The sequence below is a fragment of the Marmota marmota genome, unplaced genomic scaffold (assembly GCF_001458135.2).
Source record: "Marmota marmota marmota unplaced genomic scaffold, marMar, whole genome shotgun sequence".
Taxonomy (NCBI): Eukaryota; Metazoa; Chordata; class Mammalia; order Rodentia; family Sciuridae; genus Marmota; species Marmota marmota.
This window is the reverse complement of record NW_025999932.1, coordinates 29,074,234-29,091,642: the sequence shown is the minus strand read 5'-3', so window position 1 is coordinate 29,091,642 and position 17,409 is coordinate 29,074,234. Positions and strand designations below refer to the sequence as shown.

At 40.0% G+C, this 17,409-nt stretch overlaps 1 long non-coding RNA gene across 2 annotated transcripts in view; it reads left to right on the top strand.

The window, feature by feature from the left end:
• LOC125616122 overlaps positions 1-17,409 on the top strand; it is a 160,326-nt gene that overhangs the window by 69,876 nt on the left and 73,041 nt on the right. For both annotated transcript variants that reach the window (XR_007346752.1, XR_007346749.1), the window contains one exon: positions 5,282-5,457. This is a non-coding gene — a long non-coding RNA (uncharacterized LOC125616122). The remainder of the gene's footprint in view (positions 1-5,281; positions 5,458-17,409) is intronic.

Sequence of the window (17,409 nt, the reverse complement as noted above, 5' to 3'; positions counted from 1 at the left end):
AACAGCTCGGTGGGCTAGTGTGAGACAAATGAGATGTCTGGAAGCTGAAGTGCAGAGCAGGTTGTGTTATATTGGAGATGACACCAGTTTGGGTAATGCCCTATGGGGCTCTAATCTTTGGGTTTAACTGATGTAAAACTGGAAGAAGGACTGGACCACATTCCTGGGAACCAGACCAAATTTCTTTTTCATCACTTACTTTTGATTCTCACTATGCCCTTTGCACCATTGGATGGGTTGTGTTAGTCAGCTTTCCTTTGCTGTGACAAGATGACCTGACCAGACCAACTTAAAGGAGAAAAAGTTTTATTTTGATTCATGGTTTCAGAGGTTTAGTCCATGGTTGGTGGCCCAATGCTCTTGATTCAAGGTGAGCCAGAACATCATGGTGGAGACAGAACATCATGGATGTGGCAGAGGAGTGCCATTCTGCTTGTGGCGACCAGGAAGCAGAGAGAAAAGAGGAAAGAGACTGCAGGGAATATGAACCCTTCCAGGTCATACCCTCAATGACCTGCCTCCTCCAGCTATGCCCCTCCTTCCTACAGTTAGCACCCAGTTAGTGCATTCAAACTAGGATGGACCGACTAAAGTCTACCTCTCATAATAAAATGATTGGCACTTAATCTCTGAGCATTCTTGCATTAACAGAGGAGCATTTGGGGACACCTCATATTCAAACTAAAATATGGATCTAGGTTGGTTCAGAAGGCTCTGTCTTCTCTACTCTTAGACTACACCATGTCCCGTTGAGTCTGCATATAGGCAACAAGGTGAGACCCACATCGGTAGCCCTGTTTTTCATGTTATTCATGTCATCCTTGCCCTTTTCTCTCCCTCCATGTACCAACCTTGTCAAAATAAAGGAAGTTGGCATTAGCCATCTGACATGGTCTCTTTGACAGAGAGTTGCTAGTCTGAAATCTGAGAGCAGCAGTTTTGAAGAGAGGGGAGAGGAGCTGATAGAATAAAGAGTGGAATGGAGGATATGTAGAATCACCAAGAGTTGGGGAGGGTATCCAATCTCAATGAGGAAGTTCATGTATGCGCATTTATTCCTTCCTCAATATCTCAATATTTCGATAAATGTAAACAGAGTGTCTATTATATGAAAGATAATTCTGAAATATGTCTCTCTGTTTCCTTATCCAGGAAAACCAAAGTATGGTTCAAATAAAAAGTCTAAACATCACAGCTTCTCCCAACCCCTCAGTGGCCTGAAAGATCTTTACAAGTAGACTGATATTAGAACCAATGAAACATCAACTTCTTGAGAGTTCTTTCACAGTGCCTCTCATGTGGTCTAGAAATGTTCATTTTGTCCAACAGTAATTTCCCATCTCAATAAACGGCAACTCCCAAACTTGGGTGTTGTTCTTAACTCTTCTCTGTCCCTAAACTCATTTCCAATCTATCTCCAAATCTGAAGACTCCACATTTGCAAGAATGCTGCCATTTTTCATTACTTCTACCACTAACTGGCTTCTAGGTTGCGACTGTGGATGACTGCAAGTCTCCATGTGGTCCTCCCTATGTCCACCTTTGCTCTCTACCTCCTTATAGACCATGAAACGTCCACTGGGATTTTTTTTTGGGGGTGGGGATGGGGTATGGGGATTGAGCCCAGGGGCACTCCACCACTGAGCCACATCACAAGCTCTATTTTGTGTTTTATTTAGAGACAGGGTCTCACTAAGTTGCTTAGGGCCCCACTTTTGCTGAGGCTGGCTTTGAACTTGCAATTCTCCTGCCTCAGCCTCCCTAGCTGCTGGGATTACAGGTGTGTGCCACCACACCTGGCTCCACTGTGATTGTTTTATCTAAATCCAGTCTGCTCATGCCCTTGATTTCTTCTCATCTTCCACAAACTGAACTGAGCCCTCGGAGCCTGTCCTTGGCGTCATTTCTAGATGCTCTAGACTCTAAGGTCCTATGTGTGTTAGTCAACTCTTCATCTATGGGAAAAACACCTGGCAAGAACAATTTCAATCAAGAAAAGTTTATTTGGGGCCCACGGTTTCAGAGATTTAGTCCCTGTTTGGTGATTCCCTTGCTCTGGATTTGGGGTGATAATGGAAAATAAGGGCAGAAGGCTATGGTGGGAAAAAACTGGTCAGCTCATGGCAGGTGGAAAGCAGAGAAACTAGGCACAGTGACAAAATATAAACCCCAAAGGCACACTCCAGTGACCTCCCTCCTCCAATCACACCCTTCTTGCCCACAGTTACCGCCCGATACAGTAGTCCTTTGGAAATATTAATTCTTCAATGAATTTATCCACTGAGTAGGTTAGAACTCTCATAATGTAATCATTTCACCTCTGAACATCCCAGAACAGTCTCCTGAGCTTCTGGTCAACTCCTCATATTCAAACCATCACACTCTGTCTCATTCTCACTGCAGCAGTCAATGTCCTCCTTACTGTTTATCAGATGTGCCAAACACAATTTAACCTCAGGGCCTTTGCACAGGTCATTCCTTCAGCATGGAACACTCTGCCCTCAGGAGTCTGCATGACTAATTCAGAACTTAGCTCACTCACAAGGACTTCATACTTATCAAATGCTAAGCCTTTTGTATCCACCCCAGCTATCGTCACTTTCTTCCCTTCCACTCAGATCTACCTTTTTTTTCCCCTTTCTATCTGTTATCACCAGTTGATACATATTAGTTTTTTTCCTCTCTTCCTTCTGGAATAATAGCACATGAGAGCACGGACTTTGTGTTGTTCCCTGCTGTATGCTTACTACTAAAATTGTGTGTGGTACAGAGTTGACCCTCATTAATTATTTGTTCAATCAATGAGTCAGGTTTGTGACTTTCCTTTGAATTTCTTTTTGGGTACTTCTATAATCTTTCCAATCATATTGTAAATTAAAGGCACGTTGATGTACAGAGCTTCTGGTCAAGTTTTTGTGTAATGGCTACCATGATGATGTGCCTCCATGGCTTTCTGAGAATATGGAATTGAAACTGATTCCTAGAGTTCATAAAATCACATCCTCTAGATTTCATGTTTTCCAACCTATTCTTGCAACAGTCTAAACACTTTTTTTTCATTGTCTTGGGGATCGTCACCTCCTAGAAAAAGTTTTCCTGATCCCTACTTCCAATTCCCCAATCCCCAAATGTTATTTTCTGGTATGTGTTCCATACTGCCTTGCTTTTCTCCTAAGAAAACACCTACCACACTTATATGTAATCATATTTAACTGATTTTTTGGGGGGGCATCCTTGTTGAGCAGTTCTGTCATAATGTCAGAGACCAAATCTATCCTGCACATCAATGTCACACTAGCACCAAACACAAGGGTAGGGAATCTCAGCAATCAGTGTCAAATGAATTAAAAACTGAATGTTTGAATGATTGGACAACTGGTCTCTACCTCTAGGGACAGTTTGCAGTGCAAAATCATCCGGTACCTTGCACGTTGAGCTGCTGGGTTATTGACTAGGGCAGCCTTCTTTGGGATACAGAAATAGAAGTGCAAGTCCAAAATCTCTGTCACAAGACACAGAGTGGGGGGAGCAGAATGCAGTTTTTGAGTTTATCCCTGCTACAAGTTAGTTTCCTGTTGCAAAAAAAAATACCTCAAGAAATATCTATCTCAGGAAATACCTCAGGTCTCAGCTACCATTCTCAATCCAGCCCCCCATACGCTTCACCTGAGAACAATTTCTCCTGAATGTTTTCAAATCCATGATCAGTGCTTAGTGACTAATGTGTAACTCCGGGACCTTATCTATATTTCCAAGGCTATTTGAAAGCAAAGTTAAGGACAGAACAGAGAAGAAGGTACAGAGAGTCAAAAGTACCCACCACCAATTTAACAACCCCTGAATACATTATTTTAACTTTGGATTTGATAAAGATCACAGAAGGATCTGGTGGGAATTTGCTGAATTTATGTGATGAATAATGAATAAATGGTGCAGACTTATTACGCAAATATTAGTAACGTTTGTGTTTATGCATATTTCCATATATGGTTTATAGTGACCCCAATCTCCCTCCCAACTTAGAAATTGACAAAAACACTTGAGCAAACCTGGCTGAAACTTCAAGCTACTTTGGATTCTCTTGGGGGTCCTGTGTCTCTTTTCTGCTACAGCCTTAGCTACTCTATTTTGAAATATCCCCTTCCTCACAGTAGGACTAACCTGCAAAATAGGAAATCCTCTACCTCTTACCTCTGAGGGTTGTGTCTCTGTCAACTTTTCTATTTTGAGCTTGCCTTTCCTCTCATTTCTACTTAGTCATTGAAGAGATTAATTTAACCCAAAACATTCAATGTGTCAATTACTTTCACTTGGGGGGAATCTTTCTGTTTCTCTCTGCTTGCCTTGTGCTCTGTGCTCTTTGTACCAAAGTAATGGTGAGAATTCTGTGGTTTTCTCTGGCATTTTGCCTAGAAGAGAACAATTTACAGATTAAATTTACTTGGAAAAAATTTTTATCCTCACAGAAGTTGTTGACTGTGCTACTGTACTACCTAGGATGTATTATCAAAAATTCTTCAGGGTCTTGGACTTTGCTGTTTAACCATTTCATGCCTAGAACATGTAAATTATATATTCTCATTAATGCTGACTGGCCCTAAGCTTCATTCTCAAAATGTTAAGGAAGGTTTTGAGCTAAATGCAGCTCACTGCAAGTCGTTGCTCATTTGAAGTACTCAATTCACTCAAAATACATTGACTATGTACTGTGTGCTATGCACTAAATCCTGGAAATAAAAAGACCAGTCAGAAAACAATCACAAACTAATGCAAGAAATAGGAAAGAAAACAATCAATTAGAAATTAGGATAAGCATTAGAATTCAAATAACTGTAGGGTTGTGGGTGCTTTTTCCAGATGGATCATTTCTCTAGAGTATTGGTGGGTTTTTTTTTCCTTCTGGTATTTTATTTTTTCGCTTTTTTCAACAATATTAACCAATGTTAAATGTGCAGTTCAGTGATTCTAAGCATAGTCATATCAAAGAGTAGTTTTCTGAGATAAGAATAAGAGGGATTTTTAAAAATATTTTTTAAAGAAACATTATGTTCTTGGAATCACCAAGCACCAAGTTTGGTATTGTCAGTGTATTTGCTGTTTGCCTAACTCTTTAGTGATTATTCTTCCCGCCATTTTGGGCTATAAAAAATAACGGTTAAGGTCTAGTGCAAGAGATTTTTTTAACAATTTCCAAACAAATTTCGCATTCCTACTCGCACATCTTTGGCCACGTATTTCTCCTTTTGCAAAATGGCCTTCCTTTCTTTTCATGTGCCCACAGCTTTCTTCTACCTGCTCCTCAAGGCCCAAGGCATGCTTCATGTGAAATCTTAGATGCTCCCATGGCCTACCTCAAGAAACTTCTCTCATGGTCAATGATCATGCCACCCTTGGAGCTTGGCAAATACTACCATGGAATGTTATTCTGCCTTTAATGGGTGAATCTTATCTCACCAGGTGAGTTACAAATCCCTTAGAGGGAGGAACCACTCTTTACTAATAGAACATAGGTGCTGAAAACCTTATGCATGCATTTAACAGTTATTGAGCACTTAGTGTGTGTAGAACATTGTATTCAACACAAAGGCATGCAGACATAGCTCTTGCCCTAGAGAATTCACACGTAGTGCTCTAATTTTCATTACCTCATGTTTTCTTTCATTCAGATCCATGCAATAGACTGGGAAACAAAAATTACCTTTGATTTTGTGATAAGGATATTGAGACTGAAAGACTAAGTGGTCTGCTAAAGGCAGAGCCAAAGCCAGTACAATTTTCTAAGGAGATGCAACAGAGAGTATATTGGGCTCCTAGAAATAGAGTGTTTTGGATTCCAACTCTGGTAATTGCTATCTGAGTGGGCAAGTTATTTAATATTTCAGAGCTTCGGACCACCTCATCCATGTCTAATGACAATGCCTATTTTGTGGAATTGTTGGGAAGATTCAATAAAGTTTTATGAGTAGCGTCTATTGCTAGTAACCCCTCAATAAATGATAGGTATTGCTACTACTCCTCTTCCTATCACTATTGTCTGCTGTTGCAGGCTTCTCTGGTTGTTATATGCATCCTCAGTGCCTGGCATAGGTACCTAATATATGGCAGTTACTCATTAATGAATGGTGCTTTGGGGATCTGCAAACTTATCCACAAGCAAGCGTGAGATTCAGGCAATATAAATCAGAATATGTACCAATTCTTTACAGCTGATGTCCATTTTGACTGGGCGAGTAAGTGTCTGTTATGATTGATTAGTGCTTGTTATGTTGGTTGTGAAATATTTTACACAAAACTCCTGCCAATGAAAAATCTGGGACCATTGTTTTATGCATTCTACCCATTTGGGTAACCACCCATAATAAGTGGCTTCTCTCCATCATCCAACCCTTGCCACAGAAAAGTCTCCCACTTAAAGAACTATCAGGCTAACGTGGTTTCAAAGAAAATTTACTATAGATGGCATATTTCACATTTAGAGCCAACTGTGGGTACGTATTCTCTGCAAGTACCATACCAGGAAGCTGAATATCAGGAAAATACCTTGAAGTTAAGTTTAATCAACCACTAGCCATGGAATTGATTTATCACTCCAGTTTAGGAATTTCTATTTGACTGTATTTCTGACAGGTCAGATATTTCCTACATGTTTTCAATTTAATTTATGATCTTTGCTCAATAATCATGACTTCAGGCTAACAGAGGCTTTGAGAAGAAGTACAGTGTAGCAAGTGGGTCACTGAGACATCTCTGACAGGACTGCTCTTCAGGCCTCAGGGCATTTTCCACTGGATCCTTGGCATTAATACAACCAGGTAGGTTTTCTGAGGAGATGAACAGAACAGGAAACTCATTAAACATCCAGAGGCTAGGAAAACATAAAACCGCTGAGCCAGAGAGGACCATGACCTGCATTAACATTGCTCTTTTGAGTGAGGCCCTATGTGCCAATGGTGCATGTGTAAATGCACATAGAGACTTTTTAAACTGCCACTTTGTCAGATGCCAGGAAACTGTTCCTGGCAATAAACGCCTCCCTCACCCTCACTTGCAGCATTCTTCTGACAAAGAAGGTATTGTCAAAATCCAAATGGGGAGCATGTGCTGCTTGGGGGAGCTGTAACTGTGATTAAGGGGCATAAAATGCAAGTGTGCACTTGTGATGAAATTGCCCTTACTTACTGCCTGGTTAGTATCTGTGATTGCCACGGGTTGCCTCTGTGATCAGCCTTAGCATAATGAAAAATAGCAGCAAACCTTAGCTTTTCAGATGGCTTATATTAGGAGTAGCTAGAAGTGTTTTCAAGGCTGAGGTGGTAGTGGAGAGGAATCCGTGATGCAGAGAATAGCAATTGATGATTATTCATGGATAAAGGAGGGGTTCTCTGGGTGAAAGATATATCAGCTGGAGAACTCCCTACACACAGGTCTTAGTGATTTAATGTATCTGCCCAAATGTCAAAGATATACCATGTTTCTGACTATCCCATCTTCCTGGGAGATCGTATCATTTTCTTTGGGAAGTAATATTGCTTTACTGCAGGTGGGAATCTAGAAAGGTACAAATTTCTCAAATAGAGAAATTTATGCACACCGTAAAATAGGAATCTCACTTCTAGGTATTTAGCTTAGGAAATATTCATGGATCTATGCAAAGGTTTAATCACATGACTGTTCATTATGGATGCTTTCTATTTTCAAGAGAAAAATATAAACCACCCAGATTTCTAACAATGGGAAATTTGTTACATAAATCATACCACTTCTTTTTTTTTTTTAATTTTTTATTGTTGGCTGTTCAAAACATTACATAATTCTTGATATATCATATTTCACACTTTGATTCAAGTGGGTTATGAGCTCCCCTTTTTACCCCAAATACAGATTGCAGAATCACATCAGTTACACATCCATTGATTTACATATTGCCATACTAGTGTCTGTTGTGTTCTGCTGCCTTTCCTATCCTCTACTATCCCCCCTCCCCTCCCCTCCCCTCGCCTCTTCTCTCTCTGCCCCCTCTACTGACATTCATTTGTCCCCCTTGTATTATTTTTCCCTTTCCCCTCACTTCCTCTTGTATCTACTTTTGTATAACTCTGAGGGTCTCCTTCCATTTCCATGCAATTTCCCTTCTCTCTCCCTTTCCCTCCCATCTCTCATCCCTATTTAATGTTAATCTTCTTCTCTTCGACCCTACTCTGTTCTTAGTTACTCTCCTTATATCAAAGAAGACATTTGGCATTTGTTTTTTAGGGATTGGCTAGCTTCACTTAGCANTCTGATTGTTTGCTGAAAAATCTGACCATTCTTAGCACTGATCTGGAGGTGAAGCCAAAGTGAAATGTAAATTGTAAGCTATTTTTTGATTTGTAAAAAATGTTTCCAAGTTTAATTAACACTCACTTTGCAAAACCAGTTTAAATATAATACATAACTTAATGGGTTTTTGTGTAAAACAGACAATGAAAGAGAGGCACTCTGAAGTATCAGAAGAGCCACAGCTTATAATCCTTTTTAGGAGAATCTTATCTGCAGGGAGCCACTACAGCTGAGGCCAGGAAAAGGGTAGTTACAAATGACAGTCTACTCAGTGATTTCCTCTCTTCCCCCTTCCACAAGGTCCACCTTGAGAGCTTCTGAAATGACATCTTAAGCTGGAAGCACTTTGCAAACCATAAAGGGCAAGGCAAATGTTAGTTATAAGTATTACTATTCAGAGAACGCTTCTGCAAAATGCTTGTGGCATGATCCTTCCAATTTGAGAAGACAAATTTGGTATGCCTGAGTTGGCACTGCACGGGTTGTTTTCCTTTTGTATTCAAAAACATTCTTCAGGGACCTGCCCCCGGTGGCAAACGACTTGTTTTGTAAATGTCAATGATTCAAAAATATTTCTAAGGGAGAGTCGAACCACATACAAATCAGAGGCTCAGCCAGAATACTGTGATACTTGAGGCCAACTCTCCAGTGACTTACATTTGGACTTCCACTCTGACTTTTCATTTCAAGGAGTGCCTCCCGATGAAGAGCTGACACCTCTTACAAAGTCCTCATTGCTCCTCAGAATAAAGGAGACTCTTGATTAGAGCCTGCAGTTAGCAATTATTTTTGTAGTCGCTGTGTTTACATTTATTTATACTATTGTTCATAGGGCACAACTGCCCTTGAAGGTGTTTTCATTTGCGGACAGTTTTAGAAATAGTTGGTCCGAAATTTAGCTTTAATCCCTTTGGGAATGAGTTATGTTTATGGATCACAATGTGACTTCCTGGTTTGAAACAGAAAAAAAAAAATTGTAAACAAATCCTCTGAAGCACTTTCTATGTTGTAATCTTTCTTACGATTCTTAGAGTGGGATTAAGCTGCTTGGTTTCCAACATGATACCACCCAGGGGAAGGCAGAGGTGACAGGGTTTGAAAACCCCTCTAAAGTGCAAACTGAAGGAAGAAGAAGGAAAAGAAAAAGATGCATGTCTATACAACTCTCAGAGTTCATGGTCATAAAAAGAGAGGAGGTTAGAATGTTTTAAAAACAAACAGAATCTAAAGCAAATCCAGCCATTTAGATAGCCATTCGGCTTGTCTAGTTTGATAAATGATGAACACAGAAGACCAGAGGACGAGAGCCACAGGATACTCATTATCCTGCCCTTTTTCTCCTTTTATTCCTGAACTCCCTATTTCACACACACTCACAACTATTATTATGGATTTCTCCTTTGGAGCATCATCAGAAATTCCCAAATGCCCTATGGTTTAGAAAGTGAATTTGTCCAAACATTTGGGCCATCACCTACTTCAAGAAGTTCCTGTGAGAAATGGAATCAGACTTGTCAGGTCCATCCAGATGGATGAGTCAGGGTTACCTTCGGGAGGCCAATAGATAGTAATCCTGGCTGCCCCATGCTGTGTCCACTTCAAAACACAATTCTGACTTTCTGCCAGAGACTTAATTACTTAGATAAAAGGTACTAACTGTTAATCTTTCTGAATGGGGCTCTAACCCAGCTAATCTCTTTTGTTGTTTACTTATTATGATTTTAAGTGAATGATAATGAAGTTTCAGTGAAACCAAGAAGAAATGACAATACATTCTTATCTTCCAAATCAAGACATTTTTTCATTTGAGAGTAGGAGACTTTCCATTCACACTTTCTCTAAGAAAACAGGCATAAACCACTACTGTCCAGAAAATGTACCTTTCATTTGCTTTCCTTCTTCTTCTTCTTGCACATGAAAGAAAAAGTAATGAAAGGCTTTGAAATGATCCAGATAACTAGGATCTGGATCAGTGGATAACTAGGCATTGTATCAGCACATTTGTCTGGATTAGCTAATTCTATAAGGTTTCTGTGACCTCTGTTGACTTTGAACAATGGTATATCTCTGCAAGTTACAGATATCTGATAATAATGAACATGATTTTTGTCCTTAGAAATAGTAAGTGTGTTGGAAATGTAATTGATTTCCTGTCACCCCCTCCAATAATTCTGGAACTGTTTATCAATTCATTTCAATAGTATTTATTACTATATATGTGTTATTTTTTAATTCCATTTTGAATAGGTTGGAACTTCTTACTTTTTTCCTAATTAATGAATTAACTAGAATCTTTGACATATGTTTGTCATGTGTGTTAGCTTTCTGTCACTGTGACAAAATACCTGACATAAATCAACTTGGTTGAGGAAAGATTTATTTGGCTTCATGGTTTAAGAGGTTTCTGTCTATGGTGGCTTGGCCCTGTTGCTTTGGGCCTGTGACAGCATACTACCTCATGGAAGCATCCTGCAGTGAAGGAAGACTGTGACTGGGAAGTAGAGAGCATGAAAGAGACTGTGTCCTAATATCCCCTTCAAGGGCACAACTGCAATGACATCACTCCCTCCCACTAGGCCTCACCTCCCAAAGTTCTACTATCTCCAAATAGTGCCACAGATTGGCCACCAACCATTTAGCACTGTGGGCCTTTTGGGGGACATTTAAGATCCAAACCTTAGCAGAATGGTTTAGACCTTTTTAGGATTTTACCTTTTAAAAATATTCCTATTATCCAAAATTTATTTTTCCTTTCTTTAGATCAATCATCAGAGGCCAATACATTCTGCATTTCACCATAAAAGCAATCTCTCCATGGCTAAAGATATCACTATCTTCTGAGGTCATTAATGCATATATCTAATGTGTATTGAGTACTTACTAGGTTTATGAATTGATATGATGCTATATGGAGAAAAGACAACAAAATAAGCAAGTGTGGAATCTGGGGGACTGTTCAAGGTAATTGCATGATAATTCATTGGCAGATGAGGGCTGTGGACTAGGGAAAAATACTCTGTCCATAGATGCAACCTTTCAGGAAAAGCTGACAGGTTTTAACTGATGGAGTGGGTAAGGAAAATAAAAGAAAACAACAAGGCAAGGAAGTTCCCTAGGTTTTGGCATGATTAATAGAATATTGACAATTTCTATAGATTAAAAATAAACAGGTTTAGAAATTGAATGAAATAATCATTACCCCATGTTATGGTTCATATCTGGAACACCCCACAAAGTCTCATGTTGAAAGCATGGCCTCCAATGCAGCAAGGTTCAGAGGTGGACTTTTTAGGCAATGACTGGATCGTGAAGATTCTGACCTCATCAGTGGATTAATCCATTGATAGCTGAATGGAATACTGGGAGATGGGACCTACTTGGAAGAAGTTGGTCAGTGGAGGCAAGCCCTAGGTTTCTCTTCTTTACAGCCCCTTTATCTTTTTTCCCATCTACCATGAACTCAGCAGCTTTCTTCCACCTTGACCTTCTACCATGATGTTCTGCCTCATGTCAAGCCCAAGGCAATGGAACTGATTGGCCATGGACTGAGACTTCAGGAAAAAACTGTGAGCCAAAATAGGCTTTTCCACCTCTAAGTTGTTCTTGTCAGCTATTTTGTTACAGCAATGCAAAGCTGTAACAAAATATACCCCAAATACCTGAGAGTACTGGCACTGATAGCTCACACCTGAATTCTTCCTTCTGATGACTGATATCAGCTGACCAAGGCCACACACCCCCGTCTTCATCCAATGACTGGTTTATATGGGAATAAAGGCCTAGCCCCATTGGCTCAATTTGATAAAGTTATGCACGGCCATCTCAATTCTGAGGCTCCCTCTGAGACATCCAGAGGGCTTTGTGCATTACAGGGACAATTCTACCCTCTGCCTAACCCCATCATCCACAATCCCTTATAGACATGGATCATAAAGGAAATCCCCAATAAACCTTCTGTCTGCACTTCTCTTAGAGTTTGATTTCTGGGAACCCACCTTCCTACAGGGAGGCAGATGTTTAAGAATTGGGGGTTCTCCCACATACCATCATCTACTCACTGGTAAAAAGTTATCTAAAATAGAGACTTGATAGAATTTCCTCACTGCTAATTCTTCCCCCTACCTCATCTCTGCTGCAAAAGAAAGAAGGAAGGAAAGAAAGAAAGAGAGAAAGGGAGGGAGAAGGGAAAAGGGAAGAAACAAGAAAAAGAAGTTTGTGTCTCTTTCTAATGACCATTACCAGTATCTTTCAAGAATTGCACAATCTGTCGTTTATATGTTTAATCTCTTCACTCATGAGCTTGCTGGAACCTCCTACCATAACCTGTGTTTTTAAGGACAAAACCTATTCACTGTTTCTTGGAAACAACTCTGTCCTGTTATTAAAGTCTCTGATATCTATTCATCTCACCTTTTTTTTTTTTAATCATGGGTAAAACTACTCATACAAAAAAACAAAAAACAAAACAAAACAAAACAAAAAATACCTAGTTCAAAACCAAACTCCAAAATCTGACAATCTTTCATGAAATCTTCCCCAATTTCCCTGGCCCTCAAAGACCTGCCTTTCTGTTCCCATCGTGCTCTGTGTTGTATTTGGTATTTGCTATTTATTATTAGTCTGTTGACCCAGCGATGCCATGAGCTTCTGGGGAACAGGGAGCCAGCACAGTGCTGGGAGCTTAGAAGACTTAAGACCCCATCTTCTTGACTTTCAGATGACCTTCTCATGTCAACTCTTCCCTACCTTCATATTCCTAATGAAAATAGAGTGAATGCTCCATGTTCCAGATTTGATCTGTGGCCAATAATACCATCATCTTTCCCTACTTCTGAGCTGGACATGAGAATGAAGAAATGAACATCAAGAGGCCACACCATTAGACATTCTAATAACTAACTGAATTCCTTTCTCCTGGTCCCACCCTGGTCGTTTTTTATGTCTTGACCAAATTACATGTAGTGCCAAATGTCTGACCACCTGTCATATTCCCCCCAATATCTACCCTCTTTGAATCTGATTAATGTATATGACTCCCTCACTTTTAATTTGGTGACGCTTGTAGAATGACAAAAACCAGGACATAATCTTTCTCCACTTCTCCCCTTCCCTCAATTTAGCTACAGAGGATTTATCCTTTCTTCCTGGACTCCTTGGAAGGCTATTCAGATACCATCTTTGTATGTCTCTTTCTAAAGATACCTGGAGTAAAGATAGAAGATGAAATGTGTGACCAAATCTGGGCCTCAAAAAATTCTTCCTAATGGGAAGAAGGGAGGAAGAAAAGGAGAAATGAAAAATGGAAAGAAAAAAAAAAGAAAGTGAGAAGGGACGGGGGAACAATCTGATTCCCCAGTTCTGTTACTGATGCCTCCCTAGTCTATGAAAGGCATAAAAACATCCATTGCACACCTAATAGTCTCTTCAGTAAGAACTAATTTCAGTAGGAGGAAAATGCTAAAGAATGAATATGAAAAGTATCTCACATACTCATTTATAGAACTGTAATATTAAGTCAGATTTTAAAAATGGCCTCAGGACAAAAACGATTTTTTGCTCAGGAAGATTTATTTTCAGGTAATGAGGTTATTTTAGACTTTCTTAAAAACTCTGACTCCATGGGAAGCTGATTTTGATGGCTGAATTGTGTACTTCCTTTATAAGAACCAAAGTCCATTGAACATAAGATTAAATAAAAAAAAAAACAGTTCTTTGGAATTTTCTTACCCTTTAAAAATACACAATGTTTTATGCCCTTTTTATGAAAAGCCTCAGTAGCATAAAAAATCAGGGGAACAAAATACCTAATAAAAGCTCATTGAAATGTAAAACTCACTAGTTCGGAAGTTATGGTAAATTTAACATTGGCTAGATTGATGTGTTTGTTTTCATTGTCTATGAGAAAGTATTTGAAAGCTATTAGAAAGTACAAATAATTATTCAGGGGAAATAGTTCACTCTTTAAAGGAAGAAACTTTGGGAGCATTTTGGCAGCACCCCATTGCTGGCAAACAATATCATCTGATGAATCAAGTTATATGAAGACTTCTACACTGCTTTGTAAGACCAATTGACATGCTGAGTAGACTGGTAGAGAGGAAGGGCTGACCCAGTATGTGCAGTCCTTGCATTTCACTCTGGCCCTAACAACTGTATTCTCTACTATCCATGAGCTTCAAAAGGGTTGCTCTCTGTAAAGCTCGCCCCTTGACCCTCCCAGAATGCTCATGCTCTGCAAGGGGCATGGCTGGCTTGGCTGATCTTTTATTTCCAGCGTCTGTCATAGTTACTTTTCTATTACTGTAACAAAATACCTGAGGTAATCAGCTTATGAAGAGGAAAGGTTTACTTGGGTTCATAGTTTTAGAGTTTTCAGTCCTCAGTTGGTTAGCACATTGCATCCAGGCCTGTGGCAAGGCAGCACATCATGACAGGAAACAAGTGAAGGAGAAAAAGAATCACTCACATCATGGCAGGAAACTGAAAGTAAAAAAAGAAGAGACCAGGGTCCCATATCCCCTTTGAGGGTCCGACATCAATCTTCTAAAACCTTCCGTTAGATCCTACCTCTTAAAGTTTCTACCACCTCCCAATATCGACAAGATGGGGATTAAATCTTCAACACATAGGGCTTTAAGGACATTTAAGAATCAATCTATAGAAGTCATATAGGAAGCACTACACAGGTGAGCCTTCATCATGTAATGATTACCATAAATTCAGGTTTTTTCACTTCAATATTTTTATTTTTCATTCCCGCATCCTTCCTCTGTCCCCACCTGCGACATTCCAAACATGGCTGGTATTCAGAACGGCTCTGTTGGCCAGAACATGAATCGATGGCATATTGTGGACAGACAAAGGACTTCATTATTGGCAGGACTGAGAGTCTGTGAATAACCTTAAGAATAACCTTATGAAACATTTCTTTTCTCCTTCTAATGACATTTAAAGAGATGCAGGCTTTCTCTGGAAAAGTCACTCCATCCAGGTGTGGGGGTCACTAGACCTCAGGCTCCACAGCCACGTGAGCACCCTGCCCACCCTGGTAGCTGTTGCTATCCAGCCCTCGGTGGTCTCCTTAGAAACCAGCCTCTGTGCACCGTGAGTCAGAGCGCAGGAGGAGCTGGGTGGTGAGTCATGCCAGGAAGCTGCACACTCCCAGGGCTAGCAGATGCCGATTTATTTCACTGATTCATTTCCACCTACTCCTACCTCTGTCTGCACCCTAAAATGAACAGAAAGTTCATTCAGCTTGCCACTCGCCTCTCGGTGCTTGTGTGCTCACCCCATTTCTCTGAATGCTTAAGCCCCACAGTAAAACTGGACACTGTCGCACTGAGCAAGCTCTGCCTGCCCTCTGGGAAAGATTGCTGTCACCCACATCGTCTGCCTGGATTTTCAAGTTAACTGCTGCGATGGACTTCAGGCTGAGAGTAACTTTTTTGAAAACGTCTGCACACTTCTCTGTCCTCTGAGTATTTTCCCTATAATGAACAACTAACTGCTCAGTGGCTCTCAACACATTTTTTTTTAATGCAATCGTATATAGTTGAATTTCACTACTATGGAAGGGAAGGGGATCCATTTCTAAACCCAGACTCAGGGGTGACCCTGTTCATAGGGAGAGACTGAGAAGAAGGGAATGGGGAGTTAAGCACAGCTCTATACACTTTGGAGAATCAATAAATATTGATAGGTGAAGGAACAGAGGGAGGGAGAGAGGTTTGGCCAGTCTCAACTAATACCTGCTAATAATACCAAACAGCAATTTGTCACCAGTCTAGTGACTCTGGCTTTTTATCCCCCAGGAAAATCCAGAGCCCATCTTGGTGGCACTTGGAGAAACAACACAGTCTTCTGGGTTGCTGGGAGAGGATAATGTGCAGGAGCATTGGAGCTCCTGAGATCTGACAACTAAACTCGCTTGCATTTCCTTGTGTGGAGAAGGGTGTTAGAGCCACTCCTGTTACTTTGCTTGACTGTGGTCAGATAGCCCCACGACTTCACCAGCACATGCAAACACACTGACACGACAGATTGTCTGAATTCCTGGTCTGGTTTACAAGTCTTCCTAAGATGTTTATGCAGAGCTAGAAGCATCATACAAGACAGGACTTTGGAAGTGCTCACAGCATTGAGGATTACCAGAACGCAAGGGCATAGCTAGGTTGTTGACTTTTCCTGCTAATTTGCCCAGTTGGTTCTTCCAGACCTTGAGGAAGAGATTAGAGAAAGATAAATCAGAGTGTTGTCATTCTGTGCTGAGTCACAGCTCTGAGGTTGTTTCATTTTTGCCCTAGGCAGCTTTCAAAATCCTGTTTGTAATGTGGCTAGAATAAGGATCTATACCAGAATCTCAGGTTGAATGCTGCCCTAGTCCTTTTGCTTATAATTCCATATCATATCCAACTTCTCTCCAGATATGGTGGAAAACAGACTCTGTATTGCAAGTGTTTTAAAATAATCTGTACCTGATATATCAGCAAAGACCCAAGTATTTATTGAGTTTCTCCCCATAGTGTGAATCATGAGGCTAAGCCTGTGTGGAAGGAAAACATTTCTCTAGGACACAGAATCTTGCTTCCAGATAGTTGATCACAAGATAATAATAATCGGTACCATTTACTGAGGTCTGCTGTGAATCAGCCATTTCACATCCATTATCTTATTAAATCTTCTAATCTTCATGGGAACCGTGTGTGTGTGTGTATGTGTGTGTGTGTGATTTATGTTATTTATTTTATTAAAAATCAACTCTACACTTTGGGTTGTGCTGAAATATATTCATACAAGTTAATATTTTTGATCCCATATTTAAAAATTAAGTTCTTAATATAATGCAAATTACAATGTAAAGAACATGCAGTTTACAGTGTAATGCAGTCAGGTTTGTCTCCTTGTTAGAGCTAGAGAAACTGAGTTTAGAAAATTCAAGTAAAATAGCAGCAGCCCAAATAAAACTGAGACTTTATGAGTCTAAATTTGAGTTAGGGTTATTTAGCTGTAAGAATAAAATTTCTTCCAAGTTACCTTAAGAGACAGAGCATCTATATAAGGGATACATGTGGTTTGAAACTGAACTAAAAT